We start from the raw sequence: 7207 nt of genomic DNA, 5'->3' as shown, positions 1-7207 counted from the left end.
GTGGGGGGGCCTCCTCCAGTCAGTGGCTTTAAGAGCAGAACAAAGGCTTCACTGGGGCAGAAATTACAGCTGTGGACACAGCTTCCTCTGCTGCCCGAGCTGGCCCACCCTTCTCAGCGGCTTGCACTCAGCCTCCACTGGGGGTCTCAGACTCTCCTGGCAGCCCCTGCAGTGGCACCAGGCAGTGCCTTGCAGCAGGTCCTAATCCATATCCCCCCATGAGCTCTGTATCCTTGGTTGAACCCAGACTGATCCCAAGAGCTCCTTCTGGGGCTCCAGGAATCTGTATGTCAGAGTGGCAGGTAAAACTTACCATTTTCAGGTAACACATACATGTTTCCAGGCCCACAAAACAAGCCAGGATTGTGGGGATTAGAGAAGCAGTTGGTCCCGGGCCGCAGACCTCAGCCCCACCATGTCCCCACCATGGCTTGAGGTTCTGGGATGCGTATCCCCAGGATTTCAAAGGATACATTTAGTGGTGTTTCCAATTCCAAGAGCCAATCTCTCCCAAGTGTTTCTACATGTTCCCAGAAACTAACATCAGGAATCTGTCTTGGGGAGATTAGGTCTGCATTATGTATTGGGGGCAGGGCACAAGCTCAAGTCTACCAAGTGCTAGGAGATGATGTGGGAGAGATGACTGGGTGCTGATAGCCGGTTGCTGGTCCAGGGCCACCACTCTGAGAAAGCAGCATCTTAGTTGAGATCTGAATGACAACAGCAGCGAGGAGAAGCGTTCAAATGTCAGGAAGGGGCTGGGTGCGTTCCCGGGAGAGAAGGGTACATAGGGCTCTGGTGGGAAGGCAGGTGGACTTGGGACACTGTGAGATATGGGAATCCGCAGACAGGTGTAAGCAGGACTGGCAGCAATGGTATTCATGCCTGAGAAAGGCCTCCAGCTCCTGTGGTGAGGACGGCCACCAGCAGAGCAGGCCGTGGTGGCGGCTGGCTTCGGCAGTGGGGCCCTTAGGAGGGGGCTGGCCCAGGGACTCACCCTGAAGACAGGGTTAACAGGACACAGGGGTGTAATTCATGGTGAAACTATCTGTCCACCGCCTGACGACTGGGACTAGGTGAAAATGTCTTTCTTCTTCGAATACTACCTACACTCTGGGTTTGTTCGGTGTAATCCTATCTGTGAGTTAACAAGTATTTCTAGACCATTACTGTGTCCTAGGCACAGGGGATAGGATATGATTCTTGCCTCCCACTGGCGGGAGGGTAAAACAGACACTTTACAAATAAGTAAAAGCGATGGCAGAGTCGGTGTGATAAGTGCCACGAAAACAAGTCAAGGTGCTCTGGAGGCGTAAGTGGCAAGTCTCACTTGAACTGGAGTGGGGGGCCGAGGATGCTGGGAGCCCCCAAATGTGGAGAGGGGGCCGAGGATGCCGGGAGCCCCCAAATGCCCACCCTTCCTTTCTCACTCATAGAAATGGAATCCCTCGTTAGTAATAAGGCACACGGTTGCCCAAAATAAAAACATGTGCCTGGATATGGCCAGGGGACTAGCTTCTGGCCCACAGGATCTATGTGGGAGTGATGTGCACACTTTGTGGGGCCCATCCTGAGAGGGAGGTGCCCTGGCCCTACTCCTTTCCCCCTGCCTCCCTGCTGGCTGGGATGTGGATGCCATATCTGGAACTTTCCTTGGTCTGTGAGAAGCTGCAGTAATGCCACCGTCTAAACTCCTGTGACTGGAGAAAGCCATTTGGACGTAAGTCAGGGGTTTTGGCACAGGAGTCATTCCTCGTTCGTAGGGCAGCTGGCTGAGGTCATCCACAGCTGTGCCTTTACAAACCCATGTACCTTGGCTGTCCCATGAGCCAGTCCTCCCCTGGCTGGTATTTCCTCTGCTAAGGGCAGTGTCCGTCACCTAGTCCCTGGGCCTTTGCTAGACTCTTTGGCTCTGCAGAACCTTTTGGGACTCACCCCCCAACCCCAACACCCCCCATCACCTGCAGACCTTTCTCTGAGCCTTTGGATTCTGCCCTGGGCTGAATGCGCTAACAGTATAGTGAACCGTTCCGTCAATTCGGGGGAATCATTCTCAAGACAGTATCAACTTAAATCTTCAATTACTAAGAAAATTAGTCATTTGTGAGCACGATTATCTTTGCGCACTTATCAGGTGATTTCTTTCTCACTGAACTTGATGACATGGGGATCTGGCAGGGCACAGAGTCTCCAGCAATGATTCCTCTTAATTCTGCATTAGAGGTGCTTTGAGCAATGGCAGGAAGGAGTAAGGGTGTCTGATTTTTATCTGCCAAGTCCAGCAGCACATCTCATGGAACCTCTTAATGGTAATTATCAGGAAGCCATCAATTTTATTACCTAAGACAACCATAAAGTAGAACGCAGAAGACACATTTTCTCTATTTACAGTGGGTCGACTGGGTTTGCTTTCCACTGTTTGCATTATTGAACTAAGCCCTTTGTACCAGAGTGGTACTTTTTATCTTCATGCTTTTCTGTTTTCCCAAACACTGGGGTGTGCAAAGTCTATGAGAGGCAGCCTAGTATGGGGGTTAGGAATACAGTGTCCAGAGCCAGACTGCCTGAGTGGGAACCCCACCCAGCTCTGCCACTGACCAGTTCTGGGACTTTGGATGAGTTTTGTCCTCCATAGGCTGGCTTCCTCACCCCTAAAACAGGACAAACCTCGTAGACTTAATGCAAATAAAGCATTAGATCAGTCTCTGGCAGACAGTAAGTGCTCAGTAACTGTGGCAGTGGTCATTGCTATGTCCTTCCAGTCGCTCAGCAACCTACGGCTGGATAGGGCAGAGCTTATTCCCACTTAATGGGGGGAGAAAAGAAGATCACATCATGCGCAATAAAGCTACTATCAGATCCCCGACTCTCAGCCCTGTGCTGGTTCAGTGACACCACACTTCCCTCCTACTACCCCAAAACGGAAAGCAGACATAAGAACAGGAGAGGAGGCATAAATTTATAAACAAGTGGCTTCCCATTGCTGTTAAGATCAGAAAAGTCCCCAATACAACCTGCGAAGGCCCAGCGTCTTCCAGCCCTGTGTCTCCGGCCGCCCCAGACTTCTCTGCATCCCTCAGGCCCGGCCCCCTCAGAGCTTCTAGTGCTAACTCCTACTCAGCCTCCAGGGCTAGGGGTAAACATCACTTCCTCACAGACAGTTAGGATGTGGTTTGGTGGCTCTAAGAGGTCCAAGCGAACAATGGCTGAAACGGGAGAGAACTTTGTCATGGCTGGCTGGTGGCCCCGACATGCAGAGGGGATGTGCTCCTTCTGCCTTGTTCTTCCAATATCCTCAAGCAGGAGAGGAGCTCAGAGCTGGCCACCAGACCTGTTCAGGCCATGGTAAGGACTTTGCTGTTTATCCTGAGTGAGATGTGATGCCACTGGGGGACCGAGCACAGGGCTGATGTGCTCTGACTTATATTCCAAGAAGGTTACTTGCAGCTGTGAGGAGAAAAGACTCAAAGTAGGAAGGAGGAAGAACTGGGAGGCTCTTAGAACAGACTAGGTGAGGGGCGCCTGCGTGGCTCAGTCCGTTAAGTATCAGACTCGATTTCGGCTCGGGTCATCATCTCAGGGTTGTGAGATCCAAGTCCCAGGTCAGGCCCTGTGCTGAGTATGGAGCCTGCTCAAGATTCTCTCTCCCTCTGACCACTCATGTGCTCTCTTAAAAATAAATTAAAAAAATATGGAAAAGAACAGTCTAGGTGAGAGCGGGTACAGGTTTGGGTTAGGCTGGCAAAGTGGGGAGGAGTGTACTTGGATGTGTTCTGAAGGTGGAGCCAATAGCATCTGCTTCGGCTAGATGCAAGGTAGAGGAAAGAGGAGCCAGGTTTAGAACCGGAACCATGGGGAGAATGGGAGCACTGTTAGGAGATGGGAATGGATGGGACAAAGATTCACTTGGGACCATATTATGTTTGAGTACGCCTATTCCCCACCAAGGTGCCCTCGCCCATTTGTGCACTGTGAATGAGTTCTAGGCATGTCTGCAGGCTTGATCCCCTCAGCCCTTGGGGCCGCTGGTAGGGCCCAGGTTCCCAGAACCACAGAGCACTCGTCCCATGCCCATCCCAGCCGGGGCTGGCTGCCTTCCCCTGCAAACTGCACAGCTCATCTGTTTCTTACAATGTGCTGTCTAATAAGTATTAGCATTTTCTTAGTATGCTGTAATGTTAAAAAAGTTGGAGAGTACCAGCATTAAATGTCCAAATGAAGAAAGTGGGTGGGCAATTTGGGCTCAGTGGCGAGTCAGGTCAGAAGACAAAGATCTGGGAGTTGTCAGTGTATAGAGGGTATTTGAGGTCTGAGGACCTGGTGAGACCACGGTGAGAAAACAAGGAGGCCCAGGACAGAGCCCTACAGCACCCATGCGATGCCAGATCCAGTCTGGGCAGAGAGCAGAGGAGACCCTAGCAAAGGAAAAGGAACACAGACTGGGGTGAGCCTTAGTACGCCATAACAGAATTCCACAGACTGGGGGCTTTCACAGTAGACTTTATTTTTTTCGTGCTGGGGCCTGGAAGTCCAAAAATCAAGGCTCCATCACGGCTGGTTCCTGGTGAGAGCTGTCTTGCTGGCTTCCAGCCTACCGCGGTCTTGGTGCGTGCTCTCGTGGTCTCTCCTTTGTGTTTGTGCAGAGAGAGAACGCTGGTGTCTTCTGGTCTTCTAAGACACCAGACCTAGAGGATTAGGGCTCCACCTAATGGGTAGAGTCGTAGGGCTTGACCTCTCATGACCTCATTTAATCTTTATGACCTCTTTTTTCTCCTTTCTCCTTTTACCTTTTTTTTTTTCCCCCAGTAGGTGCCATGCCCAACATGAGGCTTGAACTGATGACCCTGACATCAAAGTCACGCTCAACCAGTCAGGCACGACCCTTCATTGCCTCTTCAAAGGTTCTATATCCAAATAAAGTCTCATCGGGGATTAGAGCTTCGACCTAAGGAATTTGGGGGGGACACAAGATAACCATAACTTAATGCGGAAAGTCCTGCTGCTCTCCCAGCAATAACAACCACTGCTTCCCCCGCTTTTTTAAGGTTTTATTTATTTATTAGAGAGGGAGGGAGGGAGAAAAAGCACAGGCAGGGGGAACAGCAGAGGGAGAAGCAGCTCCCCGCTTAGCAAGCAGCCCAGTGAGGAACTTGATCCTAGGACTCTGGGATCATGACCTGAGCCAAAGGCAGATGCTTAACCAACTGAGCCACCCAGGGGTTCCAAGAGCCGCCCTTTTAGTGAGCATTTACTCTGAGCAATTTATGGGGCTAAGCATTTTATGTTGCAGGATCTCAATCCTCATTTAAACCAGAAAGGGTAGGTATTATTATCTTTATTCCACAGAAGTGGAAACCAAAACTCCGATGTGCCCAAATTCACACAGCACACTGAGTGGCAGGGGTAGGATTTAATCCCAGTCTGAAGCCCGTGCCCATTCCCTAAGCACTCGCACCACCTCTCAACTCCTGTAAGACACTCTATGCTACTTCACACTCTGACCATTCACTCCACACTGGGAGCTAGTCTGAGGACACAAAGTAAGGTTTTTCCCTTGATCTCTTCTCAACGCAATACATGTTCCCTGGAAAATTTGCAAACTACAAAAAAGTACAGTCCTTCAAAAAACAGCAAACACAGAAAGAATTACCGTATGATCCAACAGTTCCACTTCTGGGTATACACACCCAAAAATGTAAAAGCAGAGACTTAATCAGGTATTTGTTCATCCAAGTTCACAGCAGCGTTATTCACAATAGTCAAAAGGTAGAAGTAACCCAAGTACCCACCAATGGACGACCGGATAGACAAAATGAGATATATATGTACAAAGGAATATCATTCAGCTCTAAAAAGTAAATTCTGACACATGCTACAACATGGATGAACCATGAGGAGTTTATGCTAAGTGAAATAAGCAATCACAGAAAAAAATACTACAGGATTCTTCTAGAGTAGTCAAATTCATAGAGACGGAGAACAGAATCATGGTTTCCAGGGACTGGGCAAGGAGGAAATGGGAGTTATTGTTTAATAGAGTTCTAGTTTTGCAAGATGAAGAAGGTCTGGGAATGGATGATGGTGGTTTTTGCACAACAAAGTCAATATCCTTGATGCCACTAAACTGTATGTTTAGAAATGATTAACATGATAAGTTTGGTTGTTTGTTTTACTACAAGAAAGTAGTAAAAGAAAAGGAAAAGATTATCCATGATGTCTGAGTGCAACTCTGTTGATAGGCTGGCCCTGTGCCTTTGAGTCCTTTTTCTAATTTTAGCCTTATGGTATCTCTTTTTGTTTATTTATTTATTTATTTATTTTTAACATCTTCCTGTTTTGTACGTCTCAGAAAAATGTTTTTACATAGTTGTGGGATGGAAAGGGGGCCTTTTAAGCTAGCCCAGCAGATGTGAATCCCTGATATGCACCAGTATCCAGGCTGTGGCCTGGTAGCGGAGACTCTCAGGAACAATGAAACCCACAGAACACAATCATGGGGCTCCAGGGACCCTTACCTTATCCTGACTACATTTCCTGCTGCTGAAGGATCACGGAGCTTTTCAGGCTTCTGCTTAAGCCTCTGGGCAGCAGCCCCCTCACTACAAGGCGCAGCTCCTTCCATATCTAGAATTAGAGGTATCCAACCCACTTTTCTAATTTTACAGAGGAAAAAAAAACCATAGACCTCCTTCTCAGATACCTGATTTCTTCTTCAATTAAGGACTTTCCTTCCAACTAGCCTTTACAATGAATAGCTGCATACTGGTAGCCCGTGAGATAAACCTGACTGGGGACGAAGTTTTACTTGGCACAGGTGTTAAAAATCAGGATGGATCTTGTGGATCTCCAGGTTCTCTTGAAGTATAAAGACCTGACGGTACTGGGACAGCAAGTCCCCTCCGCCACTACTGGCTGCTGCAGCACAGCATACACCGTCTAGCTGACCACAGTCCCCTCCACTCTGTTCTCTCAAAGAAGGCTCTGCTCCGTGGTTCAGATTTTCCCCCAGTGGACCTGAAGCATTTAAGGTTAATGGCTATCTTAAAGAAAGTTTGTCAAGAAGTGCGCTTGAAGAGCGTCGGTTGGGGGCAGGGCTCCGGTGAGATTCATTAAACCGCGGACCAGACCATGCTACCGACGGTGCTGAGGGGCCCAAGCCCGGCCCTGCAGGCACCTGCGCGAGCCTGACGACCTGCCATCCGCGTTC

The sequence above is a fragment of the Lontra canadensis genome, unplaced genomic scaffold (assembly GCF_010015895.1).
Source record: "Lontra canadensis isolate GAN:19392208 unplaced genomic scaffold, GSC_riverotter_1.0 scaffold79, whole genome shotgun sequence".
In the NCBI taxonomy this organism is placed as follows: domain Eukaryota; kingdom Metazoa; phylum Chordata; class Mammalia; order Carnivora; family Mustelidae; genus Lontra; species Lontra canadensis.
Note: the sequence above shows the minus strand (reverse complement) of the source record.